General features: G+C 40.8%; 1 non-coding gene across 1 annotated transcript; it reads right to left on the bottom strand.

Annotated features, from left to right (window-relative positions):
• Nucleotides 1–639: 639 nt before the first annotated feature.
• Nucleotides 640–747, bottom strand: LOC112788539 (small nucleolar RNA R71). The gene has a single exon (XR_003195899.1). It is a non-coding gene; the product is annotated as a small nucleolar RNA R71 (small nucleolar RNA).
• Between the last annotated feature and the right edge of the window lie 14,729 nt (nt 748–15,476).

Raw genomic sequence — 15,476 nt, 5'->3', positions numbered from 1 at the left:
TCTTCTTCACCTCTATTCATTTTCTTCTTCTACTAACAATAAGGAACCTCTTTACTGTGACATAGAGGATTCCTCTTCTTTTCCTGTTCTCTTCTCTTTCTTATGAGCAGGAACAAGGAAAAAGGCATTCTTGTTGAAGCTGATCCAGAACCTGAAAGGACTCTGAAGAGGAAACTAAGAGAAGCTAAATTACAACAATCCAGAGACAACCTTATTGAAAATTTCGAACAAGTAAAGGAGATGGCAGCCGAACCCAACAACAATAATGCAAGGAGAATGCTTGGTGACTTTACTGCACCTAATTCCAATTTACATGGAAGAAGCATCTCCATTCCTGCCATTGGAGTAAACAATTTTGAGCTGAAACCTCAATTAGTTTTTCTGATGCAGCAGAACTGCAAGTTTCATGGACTTCCATCTGAAGATCCTTTTCAGTTCTTAACTGAATTCTTACAGATATGTGATACTGTTAAGACTAATGGAGTAGATCCTGAAGTCTATAGGCTCATGCTTTTTCTTTTTGCTGTAAGAGACAGAGCTAGAGTATAGTTGGACTCTCAACCTAAGGATAGCCTGAACTCTTGGGATAAGCTGGTCAAGGCTTTCTTAGCCAAGTTCTTTCCTCCTTAAAAGCTGAGCAAGCTTAGAGTGGATGTTCAAACCTTCAGACAGAAAGAAGGTGAATCCCTCTATGAAGCTTGGGAGAGATACAAAGGACTGACCAAAAAGTGTCCTTCTGACATGCTTTCAGAATGGACCATCCTGGATATATTCTATGATGGTCTGTCTGAGTTATCTAAGATGTCATTGGATACCTCTGCAGGTGGATCCATTCACCTAAAGAAAACGCCTGCAGAAGCTCAAGAACTCATTGACATGGTTGCTAATAACCAGTTTATGTACACTTCTGAGAGGAATCCTGTGAGTAATGGGACGCCTATGAAGAAGGAAGTTCTTGAAATTGATACTTTGAATGCCATATTGGCTCAGAACAAAATATTGACTCAGCAAGTCAATATGATTTCTCAGAGTCTGAATAGAATGCAAGCTGCATCCAACAGTACTCAAGAGGCATCTTCTGAAGAAGAAGCTTATGATCCTGAAAACCCTGCAATAGCAGAGGTAAATTATATGGGTGAACCTTATGGAAATACCTATAACCCATCATGGAGAAATCATCCAAATTTCTCATGGAAGGATCAACAAAAGCCTCAACAAGGCTTTAATAATGGTGGAAGAAATAGGTTTAACAATAGTAAACCTTTTCCATCATCCACTCAGCAACAGACAGAGAACTCTGAACAAAATACCTCTAATTTAGCAAACTTAGTCTCTGATCTGTCCAAGGCCACTGTAAGTTTCATGAATGAAACAAGGTCCTCAATTAGAAATTTGGAGGCACAAGTGGGCCAGCTGAGTAAAAGGATCACTGAAATCCCTCCTAGTACTCTCCCAAGCAATACAGAAGAAAATTCAAAAGGAGAGTGCAAGGCCATTGAATTAATCACCATGGCCGAACCTATGAAGGAAGGAGAGGACGTGAATCCCAAGGAGGAAGACCTCCTGGGACGTCCAGTGATCAATAAGGAGCTTCCCTTTGAGGAACCAAAGGAATCTGAGGCTCATCTAGAGACCATAGAGATTCCATTAAACCTCCTTATGCCATTCATAAGCTCTGATGAGTATTCCTCTTCTGAAGAGAATGAGGATGTTACTGAAGAGCAAGCTGCCAAGCTTCTTGGTGCAATCATGAAGCTGAATGCCAAATTATTTGGTAATGAGACTTGGGAAGATATACCTCCCTTGTTCACCACTGAACTAAGTGATCTGGATCAACTAACATTGCCTCAGAAGAAACAGGATCCTGGAAAGTTCTTACTACTTTATACCATAGGCACCATGGTCTTTGAAAAGGATCTGTGTGACCTTGGTTCAGGGATAAACCTTATGCCCCTCTCTGTAATAGAGAAACTGAGAATCTTTGGGGTGCAAGCTGCTAAAATCTCATTAGAAATGGCAGACAATTCAAGAAAATAGGCTTATGGACAAGTAGAGGACGTGTTAGTAAAGGTTGAAGGCCTTTACATCCCTGCTGATTTCATAGTCTTGGATACTGGAAAGGAAGAGGATGAATCCATCATCCTGGGAAGACCTTTCCTAGCCACAGCAAGAGCTGTGATTGATGTGGACAGAGGAGAATTGATCCTTCAATTAAATGAGGACAACCTTGTGTTTAAAACTCAAAGATCTCTCTCTATACCCATGGAGAGGAAGCACAGTAAGCTTCTCTCAAAACAGAGTCAACCAGAGCCCCACAGTCAAATTCTAAGTTTGGTGTTGGGAGGCCACAACCAAACTTTAAGTTTGGTGTTGAACTCCCATATCCAAACTCTAAGTTTGGTGTTGGGGAGTCTCAACAATGCTCTGAACTTCTGTGAGGCTCCATGAGAGCCCACTGTCAAGCTATTGACATTAAAGAAGCGCTTGTTGGGAGGCAACCCAATTCTTATTTAATTATATTTTTATTAGTTATATGTCTTTATAGGTACATGATCATGTGGAGTCACAAAATAAATAAAAAAAATTGAGAACGGAATCAAAAACAGCAGAAGAAAAATCACACCCTGGAGGAAGACCTTACTGGCGTTTAAACGCCAGTAAAAAGCATGTTTTGGGCGTTCAACGCCAGAACAGAGCATGGTTCTGGCACTGAACGCCAGAAATGGGCAGTATCTGGGCATTTGAATGCCAGAAAAGCACCCTGGAGAAGAGCTGGCGCTGAACGCCCAGAACAAGCATGGTTCTAGCGTTCAACGCCAGAAATGGGCAACAAATGGGCCTTCAACGCCCAGAACAAGCACCAATCTGGCGTTGAACGCCCAGAGTTGTGTGCAAGGGCATTTTGCATGCCTAATTTGGTGCAAGGTTGTAAATCCTTGAACACCTCAGGATCTGTGGACCCCACAGGACCACCTCAAGATCTGTGGACCCCACAGGATCCCCACCTACCTCCACTCACTTCTTCTCTTCTCAATCACCCTCTCTTCCCAATAGACACTCTTCCCCAAAACCCTTCACCAATCACCTCAATCTCTCTTCCCTATTACCCCTTCACCACTCACATCCATCCACTCTTCCCCATAAACCTACCTCATAAAACTCCACCTACCTTCAAAATTCAAAATCAATTTCCCACCCAAACCCACCCATATGGCCGAACCATTACCCCCCTCCCTTCCCTATATATAGCCCTCCATTCTTCCTCATTCTCACACAACACAACCCTCTCTTCCCCTTCTTGGCCGAAACACAACCCTTCTCCTTCTCCCCATTTCTTCTTCTTCTTCATCTATTCCTTCTTTTCTTGCTCGAGGGCGAGCAATATTCTAAGTTTGGTGTGGTAAAAGCATAAGCTTTTTGTTTTTCCATTACCATTGATGGCACCCAAGACCGGAGAATCCTCTAGAAAAGGGAAAGGGAAGAAAAAAGCTTCAACCTCCGAGTCATGGGAGATGGAAAGGTTCATCTCCAAAGCCCATCAAGACCACTTCTATGATGTTGTGGCCAAGAAGAAGGTGATCCCCAAGGTCCCTTTCAAGCTCAAGAGAAATGAGTATCCGGAGATCCGACATGAAATCCAAAGAAGAGGTTGGGAAGTTCTAACAAACCCCATCCAACAAGTCGGCATCCTAATGGTTCAAGAGTTCTATGCCAATGCATGGATCACTAGGAACCATGATCAAAGTAAGAACCCGAATCCAAAGAATTATATTACAATGGTTCGGGGGAAATACTTAGATTTTAGTCCGGAGAATGTGAGGTTGGCGTTTAACTTGCCTATGATGCAAGGAGATGAACGCCCCTACACTAGAAGGGTCAACTTTAATCAAAGGCTGGACCAAGTCCTTATGGACATATGTGTGGAAGGAGCTCAATGGAAGATTGACTCAAAAGGCAAATCGGTTCAACTAAGAAGATTGGACCTCAAGCTTGTGGCTAGAGGATGGTTGGAGTTCATCCAACGCTCCATCATCCCCACTAGCAACCGATCTGAAGTTACTGTAGATCGGCCATCATGATCCATAGCATCATGATTGGAGAGGAAGTAGAAGTTCATGAAGTCATCTCCCTTGAACTCTACAAAATAGCCGAAAAGCCCTCTCCTGGGGCAAGGCTAGCTTTTTCTCATCTTATTTGCCATCTATGTTACTCAGTTGGAGCTTTCATAGAAGGAGACATTCCCATTGAGGAAGAGAAGCCCATCACTAAGAAAAGGATGGAGCAAGTAAGAGAACCCATTCATAGATCTCAAGAGGCGCAGGAAGCTCATCACCATGAGATCCCGGAGATGCCTCCAATGCATTTCCCTCCACAAAACTATTGGGAGCAAATCAACACCTCCCTAGGAGAATTAAGTTCCAACATGGGACAACTAAGGGTGGAACATCAAGAGCACTCCATCATCCTTCATGAAATAAGAGAAGATCAAAAAGCAATGAGGGAGGAGCAACAAAGACAAGGAAGAGACATAGAAGAGCTCAAGGACATCATTGGTTCCTCAAGAAGGAAACGCCACCATCACTAAGGTGGACTCATTCCTTGTTCTTACATTCTCTGTTTTTTGTTTTCTATGTTAAGTGCTTATCTATGTTTGTGTCTTATTACATGATCATTAGTAGTTAGTAACTATGTCTTAAAGTTATGAATGTCCTATGAATCCATCACCTCTCTTAAATGAAAAATGTTTTAATTCAAAAGAACAAGAAGTACATGAGTTTCGAATTTATCCTTGAACTTAGTTTAATTATATTGATGTGGTGACAATGCTTCTTGTTTTCTGAATGTATGCTTGAACAGTGCATATGTCTTTTGAAGTTGTTGTTCATGAATGTTAAATATGTTGGCTCTTGAAAGAATGATGACAAGGAGACATGTTATTTGATAATCTGAAAAATCATAAAAATGATTCTTGAAGCAAGAAAAAGCAGCAAAGAACAAAGCTTGCAAAAAAAAAATATAGGCGAAAAAAAATAGAAAGAAAAAGAAAAAGCAAGCAGAAAAAGCTAAAAACTCTTAAAACCAAGAGGCAAAAGCAAAAAGCCAATAACCCTTAAAACCAAAAGGCAAGGGCAAATAAAAAGGATCCCAAGGCTTTGAGCATCAGTGGATAGGAGGGCCTAAATGAATAAAATCCTGGCCTAAGCGGCTAAATCAAGCTGTCCCTAACCATGTGCTTGTGGCGTGAAGGTGTCAAGTGAAAACTTGAGACTGAGCGGTTAAAGTCAAGGTCCAAAGCAAAAAAAAAAGAGTGTGCTTAAGAACCCTGGACACCTCTAATTGGGGACTTTAGCAAAGCTAAGCCACAATCTGAAAAGGTTCACCCAATTATGTGTCTGTGGCATTTATGTATCCGGTGGTAATACTGGAAAACAAAGTGCTTAGGGCCACGGCCAAGACTCATAAAACAGTTGTGTTCAAGAATCATCATACTGAACTAGGAGAATCAATAACACTATCTGAACTCTGAGTTCCTATAGATGCCAATCATTCTGAACCTCAATGGATAAAGTGAGATGCCAAAACTATTCAAGAGGCAAAAAGCTACAAGTCCCGCTCATCTGATTGGAGCTATGTTTCATTGATAGTTTGGAATTTATAGTATATTCTCTTCTTTTTATCCTATTTGATTTTCAGTTGCTTGGGGACAAGCAACAATTTAAGTTTGGTGTTGTGATGAGCGGATAATTTATACGCTTTTTGGCATTGTTTTTAGTATGTTTTTAGTAGAATCTAGTTACTTTTAGGGATGTTTTCATTAGTTTTTATGTTAAATTCACATTTCTGGACTTTACTATGAGTTTGTGTGTTTTTCTGTGATTTCAGGTATTTTCTGGCTGAAATTGAGGGACTTGAGCAAAAATTAGATTCAGAGGTTGAAGAAGGACTGCTGATGCTGTTGGATTCTGACCTCCCTGCACTCAAAGTGGATTTTCTGGAGCTACAGAACTCTAAATGGTGCGCTTCCAATTGTGTTGGAAAGTAGACATCCAGGGTTTTCCAGCAATATATAATAGTCCATACTTTGCCCAAGTTTAGATGACGCAAACTGGCATTCAACGCCAGCTCTCTGCCCAATTCTGGCGTCCAGCGCCAGAAACAAGTTGCAAAGTGGAGTTCAACGCCCAAAATGGCACAAAAGCTAGCGTTCAACTCCAAGAATGACCTCTCCATGTGTAGACTTCAAGCTCAGCCCAAGCACACACCAACTGGGCCCCGGAAGTGGATTTATGCATCAATTACTTACTTCTGTAAACCCTAGTAACTAGTTTATTATAAATAGGACTTTTTACTACTGTATTAGATATCTTTGAATCCGGGATTGTATTTTTGATCCTGTGATCACGTTTTGGGGGCTGGCCATTCGGCCATGCCTGGACCTTTCACTTATGTATTTTCAACGGTAGAGTTTCTACACTCCATAGACTAAGGTGTGGAGCTCTGCTGTCCTCAAAGATTAATGCAAAGTACTACTGTTTTCTATTCAATTCAACTTATTCCGCTTCTAAGATATTCATTCGCACTCCAACCTGAATGTGATGAACGTGACAATCATCATCATTCCCTATGAACGCGTGCCTGACAACCACTTCCGTTCTACCTTAGATTGAATGAGTATCTATTGGATCTCTTAATCAGAATCTTCGTGGTGTAAGCTAGATTGATGGCGGCATTCATGAGAATCCGGAAAGTCTAAACCTTGTATGTGGTATTCCGAGTAGGATTCAGGGATTGAATGACTGTGACGAGCTTCAAACTCGCGAGTGCTGGGCGTAGTGACAGACGCAAAAGGATAGTAAATCCTATTCCAGTATGATCGAGAACCTCCAGATGATTAGCCATGCAGTGACAGCGCATTGGACCATTTTCACAGAGAGGAATAGGGCGCAGCCATCGACAAGGGTGATGCCTCCAGACGATTAGCCGTGCTGTGACAGAGCATTTGGACCATTTTCTAGAGAGGATTAAAAGTAGCCATTGACAACGGTGAAGTCCTTACAAAAAGCCAGCCATGGAAAGGAGTAAGACTGATTGGATGAAGGCAGCAGGAAAGCAGAGGTTCAGAGGAACGAAAGCATCTCTGTGCGCTTATCTGAAATTCTCACCAATGATTTACATAAGTATCTCTATCCTTCTTTTATTATTTATTTTTGAAAACTCCATAGCTATTTTATATCCGCCTGACTGAGATTTACAAGGTGACTATAGCTTGCTTCAAGCCGACAATCTCTGTGGGATCGACCCTTACTCACGTAAGGTTTATTACTTGGACGACCCAGTGCACTTGCTGGTTAGTTGTATCGAAGTTGTGATAAAAAGTTGAGATTACAATTGAGCGTACCATGTTGATGGCGCCATTGATGATCACAATTTCGTGCACCAGGGGGCTTTATATCGGACTGTCCAGGATCTTCCCATTCACACTACAAAGGCCTTTATGGAGGAGGCCAAGTTGAGTTCGATCGGATGAATTGTTTGAAGGAGGAGCTTGAGGTGAAGGTGACAAAGTTGGAGAAAGAGTTGGAAGGTGAAAAGGCTAGTTCTATTGCCTTGGCAGCTTCTGCTAAGTTGGCTGAAGACACGGTGTTGAAGCACAAGGAGAGCTATGTCACGACCTATAGGGAGATGATGCGTCTCAGGGAGGATTTGGAGTCTGCCCGAGCTAACTATGCCGAGCTCCGGGGTCACCTTGTAGGCAGCGTAAATGCTGCTTATGAGAACCTGAAGGAGCAGGTTCAAGTTCTTGCGCCTGAGCTCGACCTTACTCTTTTCAGCTTGGACAACATTGTGAGGGACGGTAAAATTGTCCCTGATGACCCTGATGATGATGATGATGTTGATCCTCCTCCTGTGCCTTCCACCAAGGTCTCGGTTGTGCCGACTTCTTCAACCCCTGCAGTTATTCATCCCGAGTCGGATCCTGATTATCAAATCTTGAACCAAAATGATGGGACGGTGGATGCGGTGCCTCTTCAGACTCGTCCTCCTTTGCCCTGTGTTGATGCAGCTGAGAAATCTTCGGATCCTCAATGATTATTCTGGATGGTTGTGTATATAGCCCGGCTTGTGGGCTTTGAACTTTTATATTTTGTTAATTGGTAGTTCTGACTTCTTGATACTCTTTTAGTTGCTTTTTTAGCAACTTTATTTTGAAAAACAAAGTAGTTTCTCAAGCTCTTGGGGCTGACTTTTGGTAGCCTCTTAGGTTTGTTATTATTATAAGTTGTTCTTTTCATAATATGTTTGTCTGCATCTGTCTGGTACCTTTTTAGGTTTTTGGGAGTGTTGGAGCCTTGTTGTCCGTCCTCTTTTGATTGCCTTTGTATTTTCATACTTGTGGCTTGATTCTTTTGAGGTTGTGGATGTTTGGGTCCAACTTTGTATGTCGACTTCCTCACTTCTGCTTGAAGTTATTTCTAGTAATCCGTTTTGTTCGAACCTTTGTTAGGTCTCTGTTAGGAATTACTTTTTATAACGTTAAGGTTTTTGGGCCGACTTCTTTATGTTGGTTCCTCCTAAGTTATTTCTAGTAGTCCTCTTTTTGGACCTTTGTCAGTTCTCTTTTAGGGATTACTTTTTATAACTTGTTTGTGGGAGGCCGACTTCATCATGTCGGTCTCTTCTAAGTTATTTCTAGTAATCCTCTTTTTGGACCTTTGTCAGGTCTCTTTTAGGGGTTACTTTTTATAACTTGTTTGTGGGAGGCCGACTTCATCATGTCGGTCTCTTCTAAATTATTTCTAGTAATCCTCTTTTTGGACCTTTGTCAGGTCTCTTTTAGGGGTTACTTTTTATAACTTGTTTGTGGGAGGCCGACTTCATCATGTCGGTCTCTTCTAAGTTATTTCTAGTAATCCTCTTTTCGGACCTTTTGTCAGGTCTTTTTTAGGGGTTACTTTTTATAACTTGTTTGTGGGAGGCCGACTTCATCATGTCGGTCTCTTCTAAGTTATTTCTAGTAATCCTCTTTTTTAGGGCTGGCCAGGCCTCTTTCCAGGGATTGACTTTTTATAACTTTGGTTATTGTGGTCGACTGGTCCGACTTCTTTATGTCGGCCTGTCTTTTAAGTTATTTTTAGCAACCCATTTTATTAAGACCTCATCAGGTCCTTTCTATGGATCACTTTCGATGACTTCTTGCATTATTATGTTTTTGTCGCTTTTTCATCTTTTCCAATTTTGTCGAAGTTAGGTTTGATCCTTGTTTGGTCGACCTTTTGATGAATTCGGTTTTCATCTTCTTTGGTCTTTATTGTGGACGGTGAATTTGATCTTCACTTCTACCGATCTTGTAGCTTTATAATCGGGCGATGAATTTTTTAGTGTTTCAAACTAATGCGTCTTGAGAATTTGTAGAAAATCTAAAAAACTTTATTCAAAAGAAAATGAAAATATATACATGTGGGAGTTTTATCCCTCTAAGTCGGGCAATTTGTAGATCTTGGCTTGGCACCTCATTAAAAAACTTTTTCATGAAAAAGAGTACACCTTATCCTAAGATCTTTATTACCTTCAACTATAGTACCTTCTTAGGTTGCAGGCGTGCCATGACCTAGGAAGCTCTCGCCCTTCGAGTTCGGACAGTCTGTAGTAGCCCTTTCCAAGTACTTCTATGACTCGGTAGGGTCCTTTCCAGTTTGCTGCCAACTTTCCTTCTCCCGGTCAAGTTGTTCCGATATCATTTCGGATTAGGATGAGGTCGTTCTCGGCAAAATCTCGTGGCACTACCTTTTGATTGTATCTTGAAGCCATTCGACGTTTTAATGCCTCTTCCCTGATCCGAGCTTTTTCTCGGATTTCTGGAAGTAGGTCGAGTTCTTCCCTTTGAAGTTGGGAGTTGGCTTCTTCATTATAGTGGATCACCCTGGGCGACCCTTCTTTGACCTCCACTGGGATCATTGCCTTCGTTCCGTAGGCTAGTTGGAAAGGTGATTCCTTTGTGGTAGAATGTGGCATTATTCGATATGCCCATAGGACTTGTGGGAGCTTTTTGGCCCAGGCTCCCTTTGCATCCTGTAATCTTCGTTTTAACCCGGCCAATATGACTTTGTTAGTAGCTTCCGCTTATCCGTTGGCCTGGGGTGTTCTACGGATGTAAATTGGTGTTTTATGTTCAGATCGGCTACCATTTTTCTGAAGCCTGTATTTGTAAATTGAGTGCCATTGTCTGTGGTGATGGAGTGTGGAACCCCAAACCTTGTGACAATGTTTCTATATAGGAATTTTTGACTTCTTTGAGTAGTAGCGTTAGCTAGGGGTTCTGTCTCGATCTATTTTGTGAAATAGTCTACCCCTACTATGAAGAATTTGACTTGTCCTGATCCCCGAGGGAAAGGTCCGAGAAGGTCGAGTCCCCATTTTGCGAATGGCCAAGGTGAGGTTATGCTTATGAGTTCCTCTGACGGGGCGATGTGAAAATTGGCGTGTTTCTGACATGGTGGACATGTCTTTACGAACTCTGTGGCTTCCTTTTGTAGAGTTGGCCAATAAAATCCTGCCCGGAGTACTTTTTTAGTAAGTGCCTGCACTCCGAGATGATTGTCACAGATGCCACTGTGTACTTCTTCTAAAAATTCCTTTGTTATCAGCTCGGGCATTCTGTTCTCGGGGTATGTGGTGGACCTCATATTTCCCGAGTTATCCGAATTGTTCCTTGGTTTTGTCCAGGTACCTTTTCATGGTGGGATCTTTGGCTTGGTAGCTTCCTGCTATTTGTGAAGTGACTACTTGTGAGTCGCTGAAGATGGTAAGTTTTTGAGCTCCATCCTCCCTAGCCAGCCAGCTTCAAACCATATAGTAGCGCCTCATACTCAGCTTGGTTGTTTGAGGCAGGGAACCCGAATCTGAGGGAAAGTTTGATTTGGGTTCCCTGGTCGCTTTCAATTATCACACCCACGCCGCTTCCAATTTTATTTGAGGAACCGTCTACATAGAGATTCCATTCTGTAGGAATTTCTGGGGTATCTGTAAATTCTGCAATGAAGTCGGCCAGATATTGCGATTTGATGGCTGTCCGAGCTTCATATTGAAGGTCGAACTCGGACAACTTAACTGCCCATTGCAAGATTCTGCCTGCTAAGTCTGTTTTCTGTAAAATCCCTTTTATGGGTTGGTTGGTCCAAACCCTAATGGTGTGGGCTTGGAAATATGGGCGAAGTCGTCGAGATGTTAGTATAAGGACATAGGCAAATTTTTCTATTTTTTGGTAGTTCAGCTCGGACCCTTGTAGTGCTTTGTTGATGAAGTATATGGGCTGTTGTCCATTGTCATCTTCTTGGACCAGTGCTGAGGCTACTACCTGATTTCCTACTACGAGGTACAATATAAGTGGTTCTCCTTCCCGTGGGTGAGTTAGAATAGGTGGTTGTCCCAGGAATCTTTTTGAAATCTTGAAAAGCTTGCTCGCACTCCGTTGTCCATTCAAACCTTTTTCCCTTTCTTAGAGTGGCGTAGAAGGGGAGAGATCTTATTGCCAATCCAGCTAGAAATCTGGACAAGGCTGCCAACCTTCCATTGAGTTGTTGTACCTCTTTGACACAAGTCGGGCTCTTCATGTCGAGTATGGCCCGATATTTATCTGGATTTGCCTCGATTCCTCTTTGTGTGAGCATAAAACCCAAGAATTTGCCAGCTTCTACTGCGAAGGTGCATTTTGCTGGATTAAGTCGCATGCCTTGCCTTCTTATAGTGTCGAATACTTGGGTTAGGTCGGATAGTAACGTCTCTTCACTTTGTGTCTTTATTAACATGTCGTCCATATAGACTTCCATGATTTTCCCGATGTGGTCTGTAAAGACCTTATTCATTAATCTCTGATAAGTAGCTCCCGCATTTTTTAGTCCAAAAGGCATGACGATGTAGCAGTAGTTTGCTTTTGGGGTTAAAAATGAAGTTTTTTCTTGGTCGGGTGGGTACATTGGGATTTGATTGTATCCTGAGTAAGCATCCATAAACGAGAGGTATTTATATCCAGAGGAGGCATCCACCAGAGCGTTGATACTTGGGAGTGGATATGGATCCTTTGGGCAGGCTTTGTTGAGATCAGTGTAGTCAGTGCACATCCGCCACTTCCCATTTGATTTTTTCACCAAGACGATGTTAGCTAACTGATGAGTGGATAATTTATACGCTTTTTGGCATTGTTTTTAGTATGTTTTTAGTATATTTTAGTTAGTTTTTATTATATTTTTATTAGTTTTTAAATAAAAATCACTCTTCTGGACTTTACTATGAGTTTGTGTGTTTTTCTGTGATTTCAGGTATTTTCTGGCTGAAATTGAGGGACCTGAGCAAAAATCTGATTCAGAGGCTGAAAAAGGACTGCAGATGTTGTTGGATTCTGACCTCCCTGCACTCGAAGTAGATTTTCTAGAGCTACAGAAGCCCAATTGGCGCACTCTCAATTCCATTGGAAAGTAGACATTCTGGGCTTTCCATCAATATATAATAGTCTATACTTTGTCTGAGATTTGATGGCCCAAACAGGCATTCCAAGTCAGCTCAAGAATTCTGGCGTTTAACGCCAAAACTGGCACAAAAGCTGGAGTTAAACGCCGAAACTGGCACAAAAGCTGGCGTTTAACTCCAAGAAAAGTCTCTACATATGGAAGCTTCAATGCTCAGCCCAAGCACACACCAAGTGGGCTCGGAAGAAGATTTCTGCATTAATTACCTATTTCTGTAACCCTAGGCTACTAGTTTTCTATAAATAGGACCTTTTGCTATTGTATTTTCATCTTTTGATCATCTTTGAATCATGTTTTGATGATTGAACCCTCTTTGGGAGGCTGGCCATTCGGCCATGCCTAGACCTTTTGTTCTTATGTATTTTCAATGGTGGAGTTTCTACACACCATAGATTAAGGTGTGGAGCTCTGCTGTTCTTCATGAATTAATACAAGTACTATTGTTTTTCTATTCAACTCAAGTCTATTTCTTCTCCAAGATGTTCATTCGCACCAAGAAAATGATGAATGTGATGATTATGTGACACTCATCACCATTCTCACCTATGAACGAGTGACTGACAACCACTTCCGTTCTACATGCAACAAGCTTGAATGTGTATCTCTTGGGTTTCTAATCTAAGATTAGAACCTTCGTGGTATAGGCTAGAATTATTGGCAGCCATTCCTGAGATCCGGAACGTCTAAACCTTGTCTGTGGTATTCTGAGTAGGATCTGGGAAGGGATGACTGTGACGAGCTTCAAACTCGCGAGTGTTGGGCGTGTGACAGATGCAAAAGGATCAATGGATCCTATTCCAACATGATTGAGAACCAACAGATGATTAGCCGTGCGGTGACAGCGTGCGTAAAACATTTTCACTAAGAGGACGGGAAGTAGCCATTGACAACGGTGATGCCCAACATAAAGCTTGCCATGGAAAGGAGTATGAATAATTGGAAGAAGGTAATAGGAAAGCAGAGGTTCGAGAGGAACAAAGCATCTTCATACGCTTATCTGAAATTCCTACCAATGAATTACATAAGTATCTCTATCTCTATCTTTATTTTATGTTTTATTCATATTTTAATTATCAATCCTCCATAACCATTTGAATCTGCCTGACTGAGATTTACAAGATGACCATAGCTTGCTTCAAGCCGACAATCTCCGTAGGATCGACCCTTACTCACGTAAGGTATTACTTGGACGACCCAGTGAACTTGCTGGTTAGTTGTGCGGAATTGTGACAAAGTGTGATTCACGTTTGAGAGCTCCAAGTCTTTGGCGCCATTGTTGATGATCACAATTTTGTGCACCAAGTTTTTGGCGCCGTTGCCGGGGATTGTTCGAGTTTGGACAACTGACGGTTCATCTTGTTGCTTAGATTAGGTAATTTTACTTTTTATTTTCAAAAAAAAATTTAAAAATACAAAAAAATTTCTATTCTGTTCTTCAGAGTTTTTAAGAATGAATTCTAGAGTTTCATGATGATTTTTTGAAGTCTGGCTGGCTGTGAAGCCATGTCTAATCTTTTGGACCGAGGTTTCAACTTATCATCACAAGAGCTTGTTGATTTCTATCAATTTTGCTGTTGTGAGCAATGATCTGCTAAAGCTTGGCTGGCTATTGGCCATGTCTAGTGTTTTGGACCGGAGCTTTCTTTGAAAGCTTGGCTGGCTAGTAAGCCATGTCTAATTCCTGGACCGGAGTCTTAGACTAGCATTGCAATGATTCCTGGAATTCTTATTAAAAATTTTGAATCCATTTATTTTCTTTTCCACTCAATTTTTGAAAAATCACAAAAATTTTTTTTATAAAACCAAAAAAATAAAAAATATTCTATGTTTCTTGTTTAAGTCTAGTGTCTAATTTTAAGTTTGGTGTCAATTGCATATCTTTATTCTTCTAATTTTCGAAAATTACATGCATTATGTTCGTCATTGATATTCAAGATGTTCTTGATGATTTCCTTGCTCTGATCTTTAAATTCTCTTGTTTTGTGTGTTTAGTTGTTTCTCACATGCATTTTTCAAATTGTTATAGTCCTTAGTATACAAACTTTTAAGTTTGGTGCCTTGCATGCATTATGTATTTGATCTTAGTTTTCCATGTTTAATTGCATTTTGATTGTTCCTCATCATTAAAAATCCAAAAATTTTTCAAAATTATGTCTTTTCAAGTCAATAATATAGAGAATTGAAGATTCAGAACATGCAGCAGAGAAATTACACAGAAAAAGCTGGGCGCTCAAAATGCCCAGTGAAGAAGGAAAACTGGCATTTAAACGCCAGCCAGGGTACCTGGCTGGGCGTTAAACGCCCAAAAGGGTAGCATTTTGGGCGTTAAACGCCTGAATGGATACCATTCTGGGCGTTCAACGCCAGGATGACATAAGAGGGAAGATTTTGTTTTCAATTCAAAATTTTCAAGTTTTCATAAGTTTTCAAAATCAAATCTTTTTCAAATCATAGCTTTTCAATCATATCTTTTTAAAACCAATCATATCACATCTTTTTCAAAATAATTTTCAATCATATCTTTTTTATTTCTAATATTAAAAATCTTTTTCAAAAATTACTTAATTTCTTTCCCAACTTTAATTCTCGAAAATCATCAATCAAATTTTCAAAATTTATTTTAATTATTTCAAAATCTTTTACTTTAATTTCGAAAATTCTTCCCCTCTTCTCACATCCTTCTATTTAAAGGACTAACACTCCTCCACTATCAACAATTCGAACTCTATCCCTCTTGATAAGTTCGAATTCGTCTCTTTCTACCCTCTCCTTCTATTCTTCTTTTCCTCTGACACTTCAAGGAATCTCTATACTGTGACATAGAGGATTCCATACTTTCTTCTTCTCTTTTCATATGAGCAGAAGCAAGGACAAAGGATTTCTTGTTGAAGCTGATCCTGAACCTGAAAGGACCTTGAAGAGAAAGCTAAGAGAAGCTAAAGTACAACTCTC

Source organism: Arachis hypogaea, chromosome 20 (genome assembly GCF_003086295.3).
Source record: "Arachis hypogaea cultivar Tifrunner chromosome 20, arahy.Tifrunner.gnm2.J5K5, whole genome shotgun sequence".
Taxonomy (NCBI): domain Eukaryota; kingdom Viridiplantae; phylum Streptophyta; class Magnoliopsida; order Fabales; family Fabaceae; genus Arachis; species Arachis hypogaea.
Note: the sequence above shows the minus strand (reverse complement) of the source record. Positions and strands in the feature narration are given on the sequence as shown.